Genomic DNA, 22,930 nt, shown 5'->3' on the forward strand with positions numbered 1-22,930 from the left:
GAGCCAAATACAGTACTTACCACTTGATTTTGTGTCCTCGAAGCATGTATTTTGTTTTCTTTTAGGCGACTTCTCTTTGCTGCTTCTAAAACATATTATAATTAGCTATATCTACATCATTCCCTAGCACGTCAACATTATCTGCATATGCTATAGCTTAGTTATTCTATGAGATTGGAACTATTTAAATATACCCCCAGTGAAATAGTACTCGAGGTCGTTTGATCAAGATTCAACCGTTGACCATATCCTGCCGGACCCTGTGGCCGAGTAGTTAGCACATCGCGCTGCAACGCTAGGGGTCCCGGGTTCGAATCTCGCTCGGGCTTGTTTGTTTGTGAATGTCCATTCATCAATTTCATCATTTCATCACTCATCCTCATTTTCGCAAATTAGCCAAGAGGCACAAAACGCGAAGTAAAATAAACTAAATCAATCAATCAATCATATCCTTAATTATGCAGGAAATATTTATGAATGTATTTTGCGTATGTTTGCGTGTGTTGTGTATATTAATAAATTTGATAACTATACGATGTTCAATATATTCCTTTCTTCCACTTCTAGTTCATAAATTTTGAACAAATTTGAAGAAACGCTACATTTTTTAAACTGATCATACGCACAGATTAAGAAAACAGTACACTGTTCTTATATCATGATCATACTAAAGGAAAATTACCCCTTCAATGCCCTACCGTCTCTTCCACGCAAAACAATTACAGGTTGACGAGGCCATGGTGCTAGGATCCACGTCCATGATACTTCTATGTAGGACTCTGTATAGTCTCATTAGTAAAGAGTTTATCTTCCCAGACCAGAATACATCATTTTAATTCTGAAGCAGCGTCTTCTGATTCTATTTTGACAAGTAGATTGCCCTGATGTAAGCTAAGTGTCCAAATAGGCCAAGTCCTGATGCTAACAATCAGTCAACTTTTCATGCTTGTCTGCGAACTTTTGGATCACTCCTCGTATGCTACTCCAGCGGGAGGTTACCAGGAAGAAGAAGAGACAACGCCAAACCCTCCGGGGGTTGGTTTCGGACCGACCGCTCTAAAATCACGCGCCTATTGTGACTGGACAAACTTACTGGACACTTCGGAATCGTAATGAATAGGGGACGGATGGAACTCGTAACAATTGTCAGCTTTTCCTTCAGTGCATTTTCACAGGGGAGCAGATTCCAAATAGAATTTGCAGTTTCGGGTGACCCGGAAACTCAATGATGCTAAGTCCTCGGCCCATCCGCTTCTCATTCTCTTCATCGCGCTCCATTTTATTGGCCCTTCGGAGAACTTCCAAGGGTCAGAGGGCCGGAACTTCCTCTGGGCTCTCCAACTACGGATGCTCCATTCATACAAAGTTTCAGCCAACAACGAAAGTCAAACTACTTGGAATTCAATTTCTGCTCCGGGAGAGAGAGAAGCTCGCTTTTTGAACATCGTGGAGCCCCGTGTTTTTGTTCGTTTCTTACCAAGTTTCTGTGAAAGTGAAACAGATGATTGGGGGGGGGTGGGGGTGTTCCAACTTCCAGCGTTGTGAGCTTTCAAATACTTCTGGGTATTCACAGAGAAAATACAGACGCATTTCTCTTCCAGAGAAAACCTTGCATTTTTTTTGTCGCAACGGAATTTGCATCTCGTGAACTTTTGCTGTATTTATGATACGCCAAAAACTTAATTTGCCTAACTTCGAGTTTAGTTCGTTAATGTAGACAATTTGGGACATTCTCTCTGTCATTCTGAAACTATCTTCAATGAAGATAATGAATTGCTGAAATTATTTGAATCACCACTGCTTGATTTGATTTGATTTGAATTTAAAATTTTGGGAGCGTCAGCACTTAGGCTATTTTGCTCCCGTCACATTATACGGGGGCCAGCCCCTTACCATTACAAATAACAATTCTAACGTTGCATAACTAAAACATTTAAAATGTTCTGACTTCAGTTAAAAGCTGAGGCTGTAAAGGGGCACTCAGCACACATAAGGACAAAAGAACATAACAATACAAACAACATTATACTGGCCATGGGGCCAGTCGCCAGAGCCTCGTTAGTCTTTAGTCCAGGGTGCACTAACGTGGAAGTGAGGTTGACATTTGGGTGTACTACGTGGAAGATCACCCCTTACACCCCGAATCACCACTGCTCCTGACGCAATATGCATGATGATAGACCTTAAGAAATTACAAATTCTCTCGAAATTGACAAATGGAGGGTTTATTTTGGTGGAAGTTCTACCTCAAGCTCTGTGAAGAAGTTTTCTATGGCTTATCAATGCCGAAAAACGTTGATCGTCAACATGGGTGTTGTTTCGTGAAACAAATGAATCTCTGTAGAATACTGTGCACATTTGATCCAAAGAGTAAAAAATGAAATTCAATATATACGCAAGGAATAGTGTGATTTAGACCTAAAAGGCTGGGAACCAGTATTATAAATTCGTTAAGTACAGCAATAAGATAGCTTGGTACGTAAAATTTAGGTGGATCAAGAAATGCAACAATTCACTATTAATATGAGAACTGTTCATGTTAAAATTGATGAGCATTAACACAAAATCAAGATTACAGTCTAGATTAGCTTTTCTGTGCATAACGTGAGCTCATATCTAACTATTGGCATGGCATTGATGAAGAAACCATCGCAAAAGGGACAATCATGCTCAATCCAGGATTCGAAATCCGAACCTTTGGTGTGTTACATTTTTAGTTACTGATAATGTACTTGTAATGGTAACACAAAATTTTAAAATGTTATGTTCACATTACCTTGCAATCGGTCGTTTTATCCGGCAGTAGAAGACCTTATTTATTCTAAATCAGGAATTCCAGTTTTAAATGTTCAGTAGTATCATGGATCTGACATGCTGTGAACATTTGCATTTGTATGTTTTGTTTGTGTAGAACATGTATGCATATTGTATGATCAAGAAGCGTGTTAGATTTGGAAGAAAAGAAAAATAAAGTTTTGATATTTCTCATGATACAGAAGGTGCGGTATTGAATCATATCCATGCCTTTCACAATCTTCAATAATATAGATTTTCTCTTATTTTGTCCTAGGGAACAATGCCCCCATTCCTCTGCCTCTATGCGCGGCCTAGGTCCACAGATTCTAGGGACAAGGTGTATGTACCCCTTTAATAGTTTAAGAATAATCTAACAAGTTTTATTTGGGACATTGCAGCAAATTATGTCACTTAAAAGTTCTGTTCAGCCTAGAACTCGAAGGACATCGCAAAAAGTGGCTTTTTTACGATTTTGAACTTATATAAATTAATAGAAGTGCTATGTAATATATTGTTGTAATCCCGTTTTACCTGGGATCTGAGGTCACAGGGAAGTTTCAATTATACATTTAGGTAGAGCTTAATTGTATCTGTTGGCTGAACCTGCTCCGATTAGGAGGGTAGAGATATGGAAAGTTGATGTAAAAGTTATTTACGCTTGTTCATACCTGGTAGGTGTGTGATGTTCTTGTCCTTATGCTTCTTGCAGATCGAATCGTGACAGGTGCCAAGGTTCTATCCTTCGACCCTTAGCTCACCAAACCGAGCAATCCCTTGCGACTTGTAGCATGCTAGGCAGCCGTAACTCCGTGTTCCATCGTCGTAGTTCAGTAGTGTTAATGTGTTGTAAGTAATCAGAGACTAATTATCCATGTGAGCGTCGATTAGAGCCAAAAACCAAAAAAGAGCCAGCTCCGGGAGTGAGCTTGCTTTTATAATCTTAGGCTTCGAAAGGTTGTTAAACCTTTCGAACACGATAGATCTTGTTTTGATCCATGCGTTTGCCTTTCAGTTCCTTGTTTAACGGAAGTTACAAGTTAGCGCATTCTTGGGATCACTCGCTGGTCGGACAATTCCAGGAAATAAACAAGTGTGAATATTACCATGACGAGGTTTTCTCGGTTTAATAATCTCCATATCTCTACAATATGAAGTATGTTCATAGTGATCTGTTAGGAAAAAAACAAAAACAATACATGTTTGAAAACTCTTATTTGTTCGGAACTTATAAAGCAATTTTTTGAGAAAGTAAGAATCACAAAGTGAAAGCAAAAAGGGGTGCAATTGGGAACTTTTGTGACAATTAAATAACATCTAAACGACGGCCAAAATTCAGCTTCTTCCAATTGGGTGCACATAATTTCGATTTTTTGACCTTCTCTGAGTTGCGAAATGGTGAAGCGGCCTCATTCTCTACTCTTTGCTGGACACATCACAAAAACATACACAGCAGATGCTCCCACTACATTTTGTGAAAATCAGCCATGTGTTATATTCTTTTGTTAACCCTTGCTAACAGACGAACAAACGAACAAAAGTGGCAAAAACATTAAACCTTGCGGGCTCTGTTATTGTAACAGCTATCGCACGCCGTGATATATTTGGTTCCGCTCTTGGTGTAACATGCTGAAGAGCACCAGCTGTGTGAGGTGTCAGGTGCCGCGAGATGGAGGGAGTGGTTATTTTGTGATGGTATCATCTGGCGACTGGATCTTCGTGGTTGCGGAATCAAATTACAGCGCCCTTCTTTCATCACGATGATACACGACTCCCCTAATTGTCAAGAACGTATATTCACCTTATGGAAATCGTATCCTGCCGAACCATGTGCCACTACATGACTTGTTTCCTTAATTTACATCACATTTATGACATTTTTGGCTAACTGCGACTAAAAGGATGAATGGTGATTACATGGAATTGATGGGCCACCCTGGTGGCGTAGCGGTAAAGCTTGTCAAGATGTTCCTGGTTTGATCTTCGATTACACAAGGGTTAGGATGCAACTTTAAACTGTAGGTCCAGTCCCGATTAGTCTTACTGTGCATAAAGTGGATTTAAAACACCAACTAAGTAACTAACTACATCGAACTGTTGACATGGCATTGATGAAGATATCCTCGCAAAAGGGACACTCATGCTCAGTCCAGGATTCGAACTCCGAAGCATAAGATCATGGGTCGATTATTCAACGAGCTCGACCACTTGTAAGCAGACTGTACGAAGGAGTGGTTGGCGAGCCTTCTACGCAGGGGTGCTGCATTCGATTCTTGAGTAAGACGTGGACATTATGTTTCTTTATTAACTTATTTCGTAAACCCACTATTCATCACATTATAGCTAACATTAACATTTTTTAAATTTTCCCAATCTTTGGTAACCGAGACGTTGTGTTATTCTGTATGACGTCACACATTGACAAAGTAGTTGTAAATTCCATAGTTTTGTGTTTTTGAAAATTATTAAGGATCTTGAAAATAATGCTGCGTTTGGAGGTTTATAAATATTATAGATGATACTGTACAATCACTCAATAACAATTACTGTTATCAACTTTTCGCCTGTCCTCTGGCTACAGCTAACAAAATCACGATTTCACATTATATGAAGTCTTCCCAGATATCTCGGGGGGGGGGGGGGGGGAGGGGCAAATGTCCCCTCTGCGGGCGCCCTTTTACACCATAGATTTGCTGTTCTTATTAATTCAAGTCATTGCTGGAGGAACGAAATAAATATTCTTCTAATTCTGAAGATACTGGATAGGTTTCTCGTGTTATTTTCCCCATTCAATAGATATTTCGTGTCGTTTACGTGAAAAAGTATATTGGAAGCATCGGTAATGCCAGGACAATGGAACCCAGGCTTCCTTTTGAGCATTAACCTCATCGAGAAATCTGCAAAACTGGAGGAGCCACAGAGACGGGAAGAATTCTCATTCTTTAAAAGCCGCTTCCCTCCCCTTTCCTTTACACGGAGAAGAAAAAGGATCCTTCTGAGTTTCTCAGTTTAACACTCCTTCGGTGCCGTCCTCGCCCGTTCCTCTTTAACGTGACATTTCGCTGTCGCGTACCGCTGGAATGAGATGGCTGAGAGGCCTTCCCTCCTGCTTAAAAATAGACGGGCCCTGGATAAGAAATTACATGCCCGTATATCTTTCTTCCACAGTCGTTCGTTTCCAGCTCCTCCAAAAACAGCTTTGGGATGAAGAAAAGAAAGAAAAACTTCATTACGTGAGGAACCTGTTGGCCATAAATAAGGGAAACTCTGTATCAACTGGGCCGTTTGAGTTTTAACGTCACATACGCTTTAGCCTCGCTGTTTTGGAAAGTGAAATGTTGGTTTATTTGTTCTTTTTCATTGTGCAAAGTAGTAATCAATGTTGAAGAACAATACTGCATTGTCAGTGAAGACCACAGTCGCCTAACTAACCAAAACCTGGAAATCTAGTGAACTACCCCAATGGATTTGGCATGTTGCAGTAGCCCTGTGCAGTTCGCTGCACTTGTTGACATTGAGTAAAGTGCAGGTGCATCTCGTGTTAGGCTGTTGCAATGAAATTATGTTCAAGTACGTTGAAGCTGTACGCATTCAAAATGTTTGTTTGATTGATTGAATGATTGAATTGCTTTATTTTACAGTAAACTCGACTTACGTAATATGCGACAAACGTAAATTCACAGTTACGTAATAACTGTTCGTAGCTGTCACAAGACTTTTTTTTAATTCACAATACATTTTTTTAATTCGAAAAGTGTGTTTTCATTTTGTTTTTATATGCTTTTACATATTTTTCATACTTTAATTGTTTATATCTGAGTAAATACTGCTACAAGATGTTTCATTTATAATACAGGGTGGCTCAATAAGTCACTTAACAGTGTGGAGTTCGCACTGTGCCTGACAACTTGAAATGCATGTCCCTTGCAATGCACGTTTGTTGAGTTCGCCCTTCGTATCCGCAACGCCTCATATATATACATACATATGATAATAAATACATATAATATTGCAGTTTCTTACGAAGTTACACTTAAGCAATTTACAAATTCGACGAACGTCAAATTCAAGTTACGTAAATGTTTACGAAACGCATTACTTACGTAACTCGGGGGGTTACTGTGCCACTTTTGGCTAATTTGCGAATATGGGGATGAGTGATGATGTGATGAAATTGATGAATGGACACTCATAAACATCCATACCTAGACTGGGATTTGAAGCCCGGATCCCTGGCGTCGTAGCGCGATTTGCTAACCACTAACCAGAGGAACCCATAAATTCTAATGGTTTCTATTGGGTTCCGCTGCAGGACCGGAACATTTTTTCTCGCACAATTTAAATTCGGTCCAAGTTCTGTATTGTTACATTGAAAAACGGTTCCTGGACAGTATTTTAATTGTTCCTGAAAAAAGATTCCTGGACCGTATTTAAATTAATGCGGGAAAAAAGGTTCCTGGACCGAATTGAAATTCTTTCGGGAAAAAAGTTCCTGGACCGAATTTCAATTCATCTGGAAAAAAGGTTCCTGGACCGTATTTAAATTGACCCGGAAAAAAGGTTCCTTGACGGAATTGAAATTATTTAAATATGAAATGGTTATACACTGTCTAGAACTCATTTACGTTTGCTGATTTTCTCTGCCAGTCCGGAATTGAATTTATTTATTTATTCCTGGACCAGGGTTGACCAATTAAAAGTTGCCTTCTAAAAATGTCTGCGATTACGTTTTACATTGAAATGTCACACTGCGGTTGTAGAAAACGTAGCGCAGGGAATAAATCAAAGCGCTGTTGTTCTCTCGTGGGCCAGGTTCAAAAACTCCCTTGTCGAAGAGTTACTGTACATAACGCAATGGACTATATTAGTGTGGTGTTAGATTGAGTTCAAGCAAACCCTTCACGTGTTGCACCTGCATCCTATCCAGGAACCGCAGCCAATAGGAGCCGTCGATGAGGTAATGTGAGGCTGCTGTGTTCCCAGCAGATATCACAACAGGGAAGGAAAGTGTTGCTACAACCAAGTGAAGGAAAGCGCGCGAGAGAATGGGGCTATATGGAGAGTGGTAACGTGACTGCAGCGTTTGCGTTTCGCCCATTTCTACCTTGTACCTTAGATTCTCGAGACAGCCAGCACCTGGATTAGTCTTTCATGCTCACAAGTAGATAATTCTTGATCGTCATGTCCGTATTCGATCCAAGTTGCGTATTGTTTCATTTCAATACAGAACTTGAACCCTATTTAAAGTGATTCAGAAAAAAATGTTCCTGGACGGAATTTAAATTGGTTCGGATAAAAGGTTCCCAGATTGTATTTCAATTCATCCAGAAAAAAGGTTCCTGGACCGAATTCAAATACTTTACAGATAAAAAGGTTCTTTACGGTCCAGAACCCATTTACGCTTTTTTGATTTTCTCTCCTGGACCGGAATTGAATTTATTTAAAATACCTGGACCTTTAACAACGTGGTGCAAACGGTGAAGACACCATGTACACTACATGACATCAAATGAACGAAGCAGACAACTCGGTTGGGCTTCCCCGATGACGTAGTGGTAACGTCGTCGCCTTGTAATCAAGGGGTCCCGGGTTCGGTACACGGTGGAGGCACAAGTGGTTCGGATCCTACTTCAAACTGTAGGTCCCGTCCCGATTAGTCCTCCTGTACATAAAGTGGACTCCAAACCCAAACTCAGACAACCCGGTGTTGCACTTCGTAACCAACAAGACACGTGAGTGCAGAGCGAGTCGAAAAGTATAGCGCACTAGACGTGGACTTTGAATGTTACATCTACTTTCCCCCTCCCCACTTGCTCTTTTCTCGTGGAGATTGACGTCTTCCTATCGGTTGATTTGGTTTATTTTACCTCGATTTCCCGCCACTTTTGACTAATCGCGAAGATAGGGATGAGTGATGATATGATGAAATTAATGAATGAACACTCACAAACACCCACGCCGAGATCGGTATTCGAATCCGTTACCTCTAGCGTCGTAGTGCGATGTGCTAACCACTCCATCACGAAGGCTGGCCAGGTCCCGGGTTCGAATCTCGGCCCTGGCAGGAGTGGTCTTTGTGGGTGTCACTCATGGATTCCAACATATCATCACTCATCCTCATCTTCGTGGTTAGCCAAAGTGGCAGAAATACGAAGTAAAGTAAACTAAATCAAATCAAAATCAAGCATAAAATAGATAAGGGTTGTTAAAGGTACAGGACCACATAAATTCTACTGGGTTCTGTTGCAGAACCGAAACCTTTTATCTCGCACAATTTAAATTCGGTAGAAGTCGCGTATTGTTTGTATGAATAAAGGTTCTTGGATCGTATTTAAATTTATTTATTTATTTCGTCTTCTTTTACATGGCCAAATTAAGGCTGTAGCGCCTTTTCTTCCACTTGATCATGTTTACAAAAAAAATTGAATTTGAAATAATTAAAATATTAGAAAAAGAAAGAAAGAAAAGAATATATAAAAATTACAGAAAAATAAAAATACAAAGAAAAAATACATATAAGAATGGTAATCTAACCTATAGATACGAGCACACATACACTCACACTCACACATACATGTTTTTGCCCTTACACACGTACAAGCAAATACATAACATTACACTTACTTAAACACAGTACAAAACGGTATACTTTGACTATAATTCATCTTAACTATTACGTTAAATCATTTTTGTGCCTTTTCCCCTTGATCTGGGGCAAAGATTCCTAGACCGAAGTAAAATACTTTACAGATAAAATGTTTCTTTTTGGTCCTTAACCAATTTACGCTTGCTGAGTTTCTCTCCTGGACCGGAATTGAATATATTTAAAATTCCTTGACCTTTGACAATCCTGATATCCAATATATATATAGCCCCAATCCCACCACTCACTCACTGACATAAATGTTCTCCATGAAGGAAGCCCCGGAGGCGAAAAATGCCCGATTACGACCCCCCATGAAATCGTCCCAAAAGGCCGAGAAAATTAAGAAATCGCTCACTTTGCCCTTTCTTAAGGGTGAAAATGCCCTTTTTTCACGTACTTAGCAACCGTTGCCACGGGCATTTTTTGCAGCACACATTGTTTCCTTCAATTCTTAAATGTCGAGATACATTATATTTCTCACAGATCTACAACACACAGATGAATCAACTCCTGGCTTTGAAAAGGTGGCTCAAACAAGGGTGACATCTACATAATAAGGAATTTCAGCCCAGATACAATTACGTATATATTGGTAAACTCAATGCGAAATTATTATCTACATCGTGGTTGTTTTAACTAAATGTTTAGTGGTATAATAACAAACATTTATTTAGAGAGTTTGCCGTGTTTGTTGTTCACCGTGGAAACGGACGTTTCTAGGGAACTTAAAGAAAGTTTATTTTCACCCCAAAAACTACTGTAAGTGAATTATACTAGACATTTCGTATTTCAAAATACGAGCGTCAGAATTTATTACAGACGCAAGGTAGGAATTTGGGGGGAATGGCGGAAAACAGTTATTATCCAATTACGTTAAAAAATGTGGAAATGACAAAAGACGTAAATATTGCATTTTCAATTTAGTGTCGCTATTGAATTCGTTTATGCGAATTAATTATCTTGAAACGGTTATTACTTACTCAGTTTATTATTAAGAAATTAGACAATACTCTTTTGAATATTTGTACCTTATTAGAGCTCATACACACATAAAGTAACTTTAGAAACTTTTCAAATTAGCGAACTTATACACTTGTTCCCCTTCACCCAATACAACATGCAGACATTTTACCCCATCTATAATATGATTACCCCCACAACGTGGCCGAAGGTCACGCATGCGAGCGTACAAGACGTGGCCAAAGGCCACGTCAAAAGTACGCGAGTAAATATATAAAGGTCAGATATTAGGGTGCTGTATTAGATTAAAGACTCAATGTTAGAAACAGGATTTAATCAGAGTTGGAGATAACCTTGTTTCCTCTTCGCTCCGAATACGGCCCCTTTTAAAATTCCAGGGTACGCCCCTGGATATCCTACCGGCAATATAAGAAATTTAAAACCATGCTGAAATTTTCCAGCAAAAAAATCACCGAAAATTCCATGGCGTAAACATAAATGTCAGATATACCATCAGGGAGGGACTACATTACGAGGAGAAAATGTGTGCGTGTTTCACGGATCACACATATGAAATCTCGCCTCACAAATTGCAGGATGTGCATGTTGCACTGTACAACGTATGAGCAGCTAGATTAAGCCCCACTCTGGTGGGGAGCCGGTTTGTTTACTGTCATAGGGTCCTTCTGAAAGAGCTCACTAAATCCACGCCATTATAGCTGCGTGGGAGATCATGCAAATTGCGTTAACTGTTGGTCGAATCAGGGAGATGGCGTTTTCAAAATTTCTCCTCGCATTCTAACAACGTTACACTGCTACATATCAATGTTGCCAACCATATATGCTTGTTCCTAAATTGTACTCCTGCTGCTTGAAAGTACAAAAACGTTATATTTTGTATTGTTTTGGCGGGGTAAAGGTTGCCAAGGTTAATTTAGTCTAGTGACTTTGGCAAAAGCCTTCCTGCCAATTAGCACTCTGCTATGTTTGAAATACCTAAGAAGCTTGTTAGTATGATAAAAGTATGCACCAGTGAAACAGAAAGTAAAATTCGTGTGGGTATTAATGTGTCTGACAAATTTACAATTCATGATGGGTTAAAACAAGGAGATGCATTATCTCCATTGCTCTTTAATTTTGCCTTAGAATATGCTGTTAGGAAGGTAAAAGAAACTAAAGAAGGACTAAAATTAAATGGTATGACTCAGTTGTTAGCATATGCAGATGATGTAGACTTATTAGGGGATGATATAAATACAATTAAGAATAATGCTAAAATATTTTTGAAAACTGCTAAAGAGATAGGTTTGGAAGTTAACAAAGAGAAAACTAAATATATGCTTACAGGCCGAAACCAAGTGTTAGGTAATAATCAAAATCTTATTATTGATAACAACTTGTTTGAACCAGTATCCAAATTCAAATACTTAGGAGTAATATTAACAAATGAAAATTATATTAAAGAGGAAATAAAAGGTAGGCTTATTTCAGGAAATGCATGTTACTTCTCTCTTCATAAATTTTTGTCTTCTCGTTTAATATCTAAGAAACTAAAAGTTAAAATATACAAAACAGTAATTTTACCTGTAGTATTATATGGGTGTGAAACTTGGTCCCTTACATTGAAATAGGAACATAAATTGAGAGTATTTGAAAATAAGATCTTTAGGAAAATATTTGGACCTAAAAGGGATGAGGAGACAAGTGAGTGGAGAAGGTTACATAATTTAGAACTACATAATTTGTATTCATGTCCAGATATTATTAGAATAATTAAATCAAGAAGACTTAGGAGGGCATGCCATGTGGCACGAATGGGACAGGAAAGAGGAGTTTACAGGATTCTTGTTGGGAAACTTGATGGTAAGAGAGCTCTAGGAAGGACAAGACGAGGATGTAGGGACAACGTTGAGATGGACCTAAAGGAAATCGGTAGAGATGGAAAAGAGTATATAGATCTTGCTCAAGATAGGGACAGATGGAAGGCCTGTGTTGCTGCAGCCATGAACCTTCGGGTTTAAGAAGGCTAGAGAGTTAGTTAGTTAGTTTAAGTTTAGAGATACGAATTACGCATACTTTTTATTGACGTATTTATTTCACCATGATGGAACATAGAGATAGAACTCCAGCACAATTTACGATCTCGTTCGTTATTTTTAGAAGTGGTCAACATATCGCTCCGGCCACCTTTCCACCTAGGTGCCACTTATTGGAGGGCTGAGTGAATCCCAGAGCCGCTTGATGGACGGAGCAGGTCGGAAAAATCTATGGCACCGTCAATCTACTAAGGGTGGAGATATTAAATTTACTTTCTTCCATAGAGACGAATTATCTGAAAACAAAAGGCCCAATCACACGGAACTGGATTTCCAGTTAGTTGGCGCTGAACTGGCTACTTTACCGGAAGTGATGGCTGCCTGTCTGGCTGCTTGACTGGTTTTGAAGAATAGGCCATGTTCTAATTGCTACTGGCTTTTCTCGACTGGATTCTGTGGACAGCCAATCAGAGAAAAGTTTGGCCATATGAAGATAATCTGTGAGTTTGCGAAGGAGAGTTTCCTGTCTGTGGTTTCCAAGTATTGGCTGTTTTTGTTAGTTTCTCGATAACAAGAGTAAAGCGATGACGTGCATTGCATTCCTGTTCAGTTCAATTATATCTAGGTATTTATGCAAAGCGTACGTGACAATTATGATTAGCTAAAATTGAAAATCGTTGTTATTACAAGTGAATCAAATGTTGGATTTTTTTCTTTATTTGTGAATGAAACCTGTGAATTTCATGTATGAACATGCATACCCGAGTTAATTAAAAAGCTTGTTCGGTATGCATTGATTACCATATTTTTTTCAGCCAATCTCTAGTCCATACTTTTCTCTTTTAATTTTTAATAAAATCACAAAGCAGTAATTCTCCTGCAACATTCGTCAAATTGCTCTTCCATCTTTACAGAGATTATCTGCTCTGCGCAATGTCTTATGGGAACAAAAGTCTATCGACAAGTACGGTAACAAGTATCGTGTGAGGCGAAAACTTGCAAATGGGTAGCCAGTCCAGCACCAACTAGGGCATTCCTACTGGAAATCCAGTTCCGTGTGATTCTGGCTTAATTGAAAAATTTTTTTTTACTATGGAGAAGAAGCTTTGAATGTAGCAGTTTGAGCACCTACATTCAAAATAAAGTTAAATTGCTAACCTAAGGTGCCATGTGTGAAAAAAATATGTGCTCTTCATAATTTTATTTTTAAACTGTATTTTCAGCTTTCTGAGATACCTCAAGAAGTTCGTGTAAAGTCATCAATGGACATCGTACCCTCCGAAATTTTTTCTAACAAGTGCAAATAGATATAGTTGGTAGAAGTACTATACCCTGTCACGGGAATCTCTTGAGCAAGCGAGCGAAAGCAAGCCTCTGCGCAAATATTGACTCCAGAGGGCTCGACCAATGAACACGTGAGAGGGGAAGCGAGTGAATGGAGGGGGAAACGCGGCTGCACTTACCAGCTGTTTGCAGCAGCCCGCTCGTTTTCTTCTCTGCCGTTATCGTGGGCTCCACAGATTCCGAGACAAAGTAAAGATTTTAGTAATTTCACCCGTGTTATATCCAGAAGCGTGCAATGTTTATAAGAAAACACGTACATATCTTTAATACAAAAAATGTGGCTCGTTTTGCAATACAGCAATTTTTATATAAGTTTTAAAAAAATCGTAATAATCCTCAAAATATTAAAAATACATTAGATTAAAACAACTCAATATCCCAGACATTGGCCATCATTTTCCAGACATGAACTCGACAATAAGGAATGCGGTGTCAGATATTACCTAAGCTTTACTGGGTAACCAACGGCGTAAACATGTAAACAGGTGAAACCCAGGTTCGATCCTTGAGGAACGTTACGAAATGAAGCTACAGTATACATGTTCTGAGCCAATGTGAAAGCTAGAGATGTGTAAAAGTCAAATAACCCGAGAAAAAGCCTCAATTTGTCCATGTGTTATACCAGAAGTTTAGCATATTGATTTTCAATCCTTTAAAGAAAAATCTAAAATGGAAGATAAATTTTTATCAGATTCCACATTCTATTTTTTGCTTCCGCACACACGCACACACACGCAAACAACACACAATCACCCACCACATACACACACACACACTCGCACAGAAACCTACATGATAGTTTTGACATGAACTGTATACCCCGTCACATCTCAAAACATTCTTACACCAATGGTTGGCAGCACTGTCACATGTTCATATGTGGCAATGCGCTGAGGGTGTGCCAGCGAACGACGAATCGTTAAATGTGATTCATGCTCGTCGCTGGCTGTTAAGCGGAAAAAGTAGTTAATAGCCGCAGTAAAAAGCGAGGACCACACGGTGGAAATGTCAACATCCCATAAAGTCTCCGCATGACCCAGCTATCTATGGCTGCCTCAGCGATACGGGTCGGTCGGTCCTCTCAAACACATAGCAGGCATAATGCAACTATTAGGGACTATTCATCCTAACACCACCTCTTAAATATATGCATTATAAGCGTTACGTGAAGTGACGTTGCCGCAATAATTTTATGGTGTGGGGGCAAGTGGTAACATAAAAAAAAATCTTCAATATAATCCCCATTCCAAATCATGGCATATCTGCTACCACCCTCTCAGGTATTGACACTTTTTTGGGCGTTTGTTTCCTTAGGTCTACTGATTTGTGTACGTAATATGAATATTGTCCGTCCAGCGGACATCCATAATATCCAGGAACGATATGTTTCTGAAATCCTGTGGATGATTTTTAGACATGAATTGAACACTCTATGGATTATTTTTTGACATTCTATGGATGACTTTTGGATATATTTCTGAACATTAGTGCGACTTGGGATGTGGATATTTTATTTGATTGTGTACAAGGGTAATTCTGGACAAGAATTGGATTTAATCTGGACATTATCTTGATATTTTCCACACGAACTTTTGGTACGAAAAGAACATTCCCGTATATATATATATAATACAAATATATATATATATATATGTATATATATATATATATATATATATATATATATATATATATATATATATATATATATTTACGCATATCAAAGATCTCGTGCACACAAATGTTTATAATACGTATGTACTTCTCTTTCTGTCTCTAGCTCTCTCTCTCCCTTACACACACACACAACACACATCCGCAAAATGATTTATATCCACACGCATATCCATAATAAGCAGAGTATGCACCGTATTTGAGCTTATTCATCATAGTCAAGCACTGTAACGTCCTCAATGCAAACTGCCGTGACAAGCGAGATACCAAGTCATGTAGCAACGGAACTTTCACCTGGCCTTGTGCGCATGCGTGACTCTCTGGGTCATTCGGGCCGGGTGATGTTTACGAGTTATGATTTACCACAGAGTTTGAGTCCTAACATAATTAGCTGAATGAGTAGACAGTATGAATGAATGTTTCCATGAATTCCAAAATATGTATGTATATACTACTGTATATCCCACGGGTATCCAGCACTGTAGATCCTCTTGATATCCGGGACGGGAGATCGACTGGATATCCCATGGATACCCAGTGGATATACAGAGCTGGATATCCAAGACTGGATATCTCATGGCCGTATAACGGATATCCATAATCCATAGATATGATCTGAATGTCCTGTATTTGTGATGTATTGGATATACATACATACTAAAGGCAAGAGAAACGTTACAACCCTGAACATTCCATGAAAAAGTCCATCTCCATATCCTATAAGAAACAGTGTGACCGAACACTTGACCCCAATTTCAAATTCATCTAACCGGTAAGAGTTAAACAAGATGAAAAAAATTAAAAATAACCGATGTAAAAGTTATTACAACCCAATTTGCTGTGAGAAGAAACTTCGGCCCTGAAGCGCAAAGGTACTGAGCGATGAGAGGGTTTGCGCGCGTGTGAATTTTTAAACTTTAATTCATTTATGCAGGACGTTCCCCTTCCTGCCCCCCCCTGCGGGGCTCCCAGGAGAGTGCTTGTAAGCAGAGGCTCATTTCCAGCGCAGGAATAAATTTAAAACAGTTGACATAGGAGAGGCAACAGCCAAGCGCTTGTTAACCTCGAATGCAGAAGTACAGAAAGCTTGGCTGCAGAGGGATGAAACTAAAGAGGAACACGCATTTGTGTCTTTCTACTCGAATGGCTGTTTAATACCGTATTACCCAAGCTTCAATGTTACCTGTGACCGATTACATTGTTTGCCCTGAGCTATTTAAATCTTGTAGTGCTATTTATGAGCGATTTACCTCCTGTACTATTTTCGGAGAGCGATTTTCCGGTTGGAATGTTATAAGCGATTTAATTCTTGCTGTATTATTTCTGGGAGATTGTAATGTTACCTGTGAGCAATTTACTTCTTATAATATTACCTGTAAGCAATTTATACCTTGTATTATTGAGGTATTGTAATATAATCTTTGAGCAACTTGATTCTTCATGTGTAGTCTGATGAATTTATCTCTATAAACATTACCTTAGAGCGATTTTAATGCTACCTGTCAGTGATTTACCTGTTGTGGTGTTACCTGTGAAGAATTTAATCTTGTAAGCGATTATGATGTTACCTGTGGGCAACACTACCTCTTACCTGTGAACACTTTACCTCTTACAAGAAAATTATCTCAAGGATCTACGTTGAAATATTACCTGATAGCAATTGTAAAGTTAGTTGTGAGCAATCTACCTCTCAGAATGAAATTTATTAGTGATATATCCCCTGCAGCGATTTTTTAATTTAATTTTTAATTTTTTAATATTGTAGCTACAAATAACGCTAACAATAGGCAAAGGTAGTTTACTGTTGATGCTGTGTACATAATGATTTCTAAAAGTTACAAATCATGATGTAAAAAAGTTAAGATAGCATTATCGAGAACACAGTGAGTAGAAAATGTTGAGGGATCACTCCGTGTCTACGAATCTCAATTTTTAAATTTAGATGCACTGCTATAACTTTTCTTGTAAATGAACAATCTAAACTTCTCATTTGGATAAATATTCAGGCATTATACTTAAATAAAGTTAGAATGTAGAAGCTATTTTGCACATTGTTTTTATATTTTAACTTTTTAATTTACTTTTGTTTTCTATTGTGCCCCCACCCGTGACACCAAAAAACAATTAATTTCTCCTTTAACTTTTACATTTCCCCCTCAACTCTTCTAGAATATTCAAAGGTCAATAACCTTCTCTCTTTGTCTTAAATAATTTTATTTTTTATCATTTCACAATACACAGAAATTAAAGTACGTTTCTTATTAAGTGAAGAGGCAGTGTTTCGCTTGTCCCAACCGTGACACAAAATTGTTCAATCATACAACCTTGGTGACAATGAAGTTCGACCAGAAAGGAATACGTGATTAAATCCACAGAGGCATAGGCGGTGGAATGGGTGACCCGCAGAAGTGACGCATGTGTGTAAGAGGAGGCGTGTGAGCAGGCAAGAATCGTGATCCCAGCATGTTGCACCCAAGGTCACGTAAAGAACGAAAACGGAGAACTATACGCGTGACATTGAACTTCGACCAGGCACCAGACCCATACGGAAAACTTCCAGATAGTGGCGCATTCGACGGAAGCATGACGTCACGGACACGATAAGGGAGTCCGCCGTATATAAGCGCGTGCTGTGCACCGAGGAACCGCAGTGCATCATCACCATGGCCAGGGGCAAACCTATTGACAACACCGTGAGGAGAAGAGTGGTGGAGTTGCAACGGGATGGACTCAGTGAACGGGAAATAGGGCGCCAACTGAACTTACCCAAGTCAACCGTCCACTGCATCATCAAACACCACCAAAATACGGGTACTACAGAGCCCCCGGTCGAAAACGCCTGCTGAGCGTGCGTGACCTACGGATATTTAGGCGCTTTATCCAGACCAACAATCATGTTTCTGTGGCCGAATTACGACTGTGGACTCGAGAACGCTTTCACATTGAAGTGTCATCCAGAACCATTCGCCGTTACCTACAGCGATGCGGTTACCGAGTGTACAAGGCGAAACGTAAACCCTTTCTTTCCATGTTGAACAAAGGCAATCGACTACGGTGGGCACGAATGTACTGGGGATGGACATTTCGGCAGTGGAACAGGGTTTTTTGGACGGACGAATCCATTTTCAATGTTGTGTACGGGAAAATACGGAAAACAGTCGTTTGTCGGAAGGAGGAACAGAATGAAGCAAAATGTTATGCACGTCGGGTACAGAAACCTGCGTCAGTGATGGTATGGGGATGCATGACGGCATCTGGGGTTGGCCCACTACACGTCTGTGAGGGCATTGTGAATGCACACGCCTATACACGCATACTGGAGCGGCATCTTCCCACAGTGCGAAGGCACCTGTTCCACAGGCGGCGTCTCATCTTTCAACACGACAATGTCAGGCCTCATACAGCGCGGCTGACAAGAGAATGGTTGACTCGCCATCACGTGCGAACTCTGCCATGGCCACCATCGAGTCCCGACCTCTCGCCCATTGAGAATGTGTGGCGTGTTCTTAAGCGACGTGTGCAACAGAGGGGACCCACGACAGTGGCTGCTCTTATCGCCTGCCTGCAGGAGGAATGGCACCGCATCGATGTGGAATACCTTGAACGACTCGTCCGCAGCATGCCCCGACGCATTGCCACAGTTATTCGCCGACGGGGCGGCGTCACACCATGGTAAACAGGATCCCCTCTAACAGTGGTCGAACTTCAATGTCACGTGTAGATGGACGAAAATGTTTTATTTTGTGTGGACACCATACATTGCTGCGTTGCAGCGGAAATTTATGTTTTCCTTTGTTCCATGTAGCCTGCTGAATAAAATATGTTCAGCATATGCATGTGTTCTCCTTCTTTCACAACGCACTCCTATATTTGTGACTGGTCGAACTTCATTGTCACTAAGGTTGTAGCTAAAAATCTTGCAAAGTTTAATCAACAGTGTTAAGTTTCATATTTCATTGCACAGAAACTGTAAGAAAAATTTTGCTTAACTATCAGGAGAATAGTTACTTCGATATCAAAAATTCAGTCCGCGTGACAATGGAAATGCCCCTGAACTAACATGTAATAAGTAGTAATAAGTCTAAGGATTTTACTTTCACAATCTCAATTCATGTAAGGGACTATATTTTATATAGGTTTTTGTAGGTTTGCGGAGTACGTGTCCTTTGATTCTTTGATATTAGAGAAAGGATAAAAGGACATTAGTTGCCAATATAAAATGTATCATGAGAATTAAGCAGATGGTGCATTCCATTTTCACGGGGGGGACACGCGGATTACATTTTTTATATTAAAGTAACTATTCTATTGATAGTTAAGCAACATTTTTCTTACAGTTTCTGTGCAATGAAATATGAAACGTAACACTGTTGATTAAACAAAACTACCCTTAAAATACTTTTCCAGATTTGTAGCTATGATTGAACAATTTTGTGTCACGATTGGGACAAGCGAAACACTGTCTCATCACTTAATAAGAAACGTACTTTAATTTCTGTGCATTGTGACATGATGAAAAATAAATTATTTAAAACAGAGAGAGAAGGTAATTGACATTAGAATATTCTAGGGGAGTTGAGGGGGAGATGTAAAAGTTAAAGGAGAAATTAATTGTCTTTCGGTGTCACGGGTGGGAGACAATAGAAAACAAAAATTAATTAAGCAGTTAAATTATAAAAGCAATGTGGAAAATAGCTTCTACCTTTATTTAAGTATAATACCTGAATATTTATCAAAATGACAATTTTAGATTGTTTACTTACAAGAAACGATAAAGTTACAGCATTGCTGCCCCAGATACTTCGAACTTATTAAAATGTTTTTCCTTTATAATTAACAAACGGTGAAGCACTGCTATGAAAAAATGACACATCACAAAGTCACACCAAGTTGTTTCGCCAAATGCAACATTTTATCCAACACGGATGAATTTATGTCCGGAAAATGAAACTAGTATTTTTGCTCCGCTGGCCGGGGTTTCAGTCATGTTAACCAATCAGAGATAGAGAGAGAACAAGGGGGGATTGACAGGAAAGAACCCCCCTGTGTGAGCGAAAAGTTTGCAATAACGTGTCAGCATGGTAAAACAATTCCATTCTTTGATTAAAAAGAGAAATGAAACAGAAGAAAGAGCTCACATCAAATAAAAATGGAAATGAGACAATAGAAAAAGCTTTGATGTCAGAGGGAACAGAGAATATGCACAAAGACATCTAAGACCAATGGCTAGTGTGTGTTTTTGCGGCATTACACCGAGTGTGCTTTGGCTTTGTGTTTCGCAAATTGGAAATATTCCTGTACCACTTCTAGCTTGAATAAAGAAATATACTGGATATAAAATTCATTGGAAGTTATTGGTTATTACCAGGGAACCGATTTATATGCATTAAAATTTTGCTAAATATGTAAATACATATTTAGTTATTTTCACCAAAATATGGAGTTAAATATGGACTTTATATTGTAAAAAATTATCTTTATAATAATACGAGGGTCACTATTCATATTTTGAGCCTTGGCAACACTGATTGAAGTTAGGCGCGATTTGACGTTTGCACGGAATCGTCTGGCGTTATTGACCATAACGTACTTCAAATGTTTTGTCAATAGCTTCATTTGTGTTGTTTATGTTGCCTTGGAGATTGCGCGACAACAATAAAATGGAATTAACTCGTGAACATTTTCGTTCGATGATTTTGTACGATTTTCGGCGTAGATTATCAAGACAAGAGTGCATCGATCAACTTACTTCCACATTTGGCGATGAAGCCTCATCCTTTGCCACTGTGAAACGCTGGTATAACGAATTTAATCGTGGCCGCCAATCGCTCACCGACGAGATTCGCGAAGGTCGTCCAAAATCAGTTGTTGTTCAAGAAAACATTGATGCTGTGCAAAACCTAATACTGCAAGATCGTCAAGTGACATACCGTGAGATTGAGGCAACCATAGGCATTAGTTCCACCAGCATATATAAAATATTACATGATCATTTAGCTGTGAGAAAGGTATGTTCTCGTTGGATCCCACACAATTTGACAAAAACCAAAAAAGACGCTCGCGTCAATTGGTGCAAACAAATGCTCAATAAATACAATCGTGGTGCTTCAAAAGACGTATATAAGATTGTAACAGGTGACGAATCATGGATATATGCATATGAGCCGGAACGTAAACAGCAGTCGACTGTATGGGAGTTTCAAGATGAACCCAATCCAACAAAAGTTGTTTGCGCTCGAAGCACATCGAAACAAATGGTCGCCTGTTTTTTAGGGAAAACTGGTCATGTGGCAACTGTGCCTTTAGAGAAACGTAGAACGGTCAACTCTGAATGGTACACAACAATTTGTTTGCCAGAGGTTTTCGGTCAAATACGGAAAACAAACAAACGCCGTCGGATCATTCTTCATCACGACAATGCCAGCTGTCACACATCTCGTCTAACAACCGACTTTATGAACAGTCAAAAAATCGAATTGATGGGTCATCCGCCGTACAGTCCTGATTTGGCACCCAATGACTTCTTCTTGTTCCCGAATGTCAAGAATAAATTGAGTGGATAACGATTTTCCTCAGCGGAAGACGCCGTTGATGCGTTCAAAAACCATATTATGGAGGTGTCTCAAGAAGATTGGAGAAACTGCTTTGACAAATGGTTCGAACGAATGCAAAAGTGTATTGACCATAAAGGAAAATACTTCGAAAAACAATAAAGCAGTTTTCAATGCCAAATTCCTGTTTTTTCATTGTTAGGCTCAAAATATAAATAGTGACCCTCGTATACGACACTACAGGAGCTACATAAAATAGAGTATGCTTACATTGACATTATTTCAAAAACAACACAAAATGTGTTTTTATTTTCTGTTTCCAAAACAATTAACAACAAAATTTTGTTGTAAGTGTTCGAATCCAAATTTCCTTTTGTTGTCTCCTAAGATGGATTTATATTGACTAAAACTGTGTTCAATTTAGCAAGACGTAATGGGAGTGTATTTCAAATTTATCCGTTATTCTCAAGAAATTCAGCCAACTCTTTCGGTCACACGGGGACATATAGTTATTGCGTGTGTATGGAGTATATATTGTGACATGTTCTGAAATATGGAAATAACATGTAAAAATAACTAAAATATGTAAAATATGAGCCAGAACCTAATGCGAGTAAAAATATGAAAAATAACAACTGAACAACTACATGCCATGAGGCGCAAAGATAATACAAAATATAACTGATTTCAGCTTCATACATAAATATGTATTTACATACGTATAAAAATGTCCACTGGTTATTACAATTTCGATTGTGGAGCAGGGTGAGTGCAAAGGTAAGACACGGGGGTGCAGCTGCCCGCCTATTTTCTCACACAATAAATTAACGGTGATAATTTACGGCTTTAGGAATGAATTTCAGTTATTTGATTTTTACCGAAGGAATACGTTTATTAAACAAGGAATGACAAAGGAGGAAAGAGAA

At 39.1% G+C, this 22,930-nt stretch overlaps 1 protein-coding gene across 1 annotated transcript in view; it reads left to right on the forward strand.

Annotated features, from left to right (window-relative positions):
- LOC145992043 (C3 and PZP-like alpha-2-macroglobulin domain-containing protein 8) overlaps positions 1–22,930 on the forward strand; it is a 911,691-nt gene that overhangs the window by 58,430 nt on the left and 830,331 nt on the right. The gene's annotated exons all lie outside the window — the stretch shown is intronic.

The sequence above is a fragment of the Lepisma saccharinum genome, chromosome 9 (genome assembly GCF_977018435.1).
Source record: "Lepisma saccharinum chromosome 9, izLepSacc3.1, whole genome shotgun sequence".
In the NCBI taxonomy this organism is placed as follows: Eukaryota; Metazoa; Arthropoda; class Insecta; order Zygentoma; family Lepismatidae; genus Lepisma; species Lepisma saccharinum.